Source organism: Anarrhichthys ocellatus, unplaced genomic scaffold (assembly GCF_004355925.1).
Source record: "Anarrhichthys ocellatus isolate YVR2014 unplaced genomic scaffold, GSC_Weel_1.0 scaffold66, whole genome shotgun sequence".
In the NCBI taxonomy this organism is placed as follows: domain Eukaryota; kingdom Metazoa; phylum Chordata; class Actinopteri; order Perciformes; family Anarhichadidae; genus Anarrhichthys; species Anarrhichthys ocellatus.
In genome coordinates this window covers 1,832,655-1,832,912 of record NW_022280096.1, presented here as the reverse complement: position 1 = coordinate 1,832,912, position 258 = coordinate 1,832,655, and positions in this window count along the sequence as shown.

The following is a 258-nucleotide window of genomic DNA, read 5'->3' as shown; positions in this document are numbered from 1 at the left end:
ATAGATAGATAGATAGATAGATAGATAGATAGATAGATAGATAGATACTGTATTCATCCCCAGAGGGAAATTTGTCTGTAGCAGCAGCAAACGAAGTTACACAGTAAAATAAAATATTAAGTATGGGAAATGCACAATATATACAATCCAATAAAATAACAGAGCAGAACTTATTACATTTAAAGAAAATAAAGTAATACAAAATGCAGAAAAATGCACAGTATATACAATAAAATAGAATGGTATTAAATTAAATTA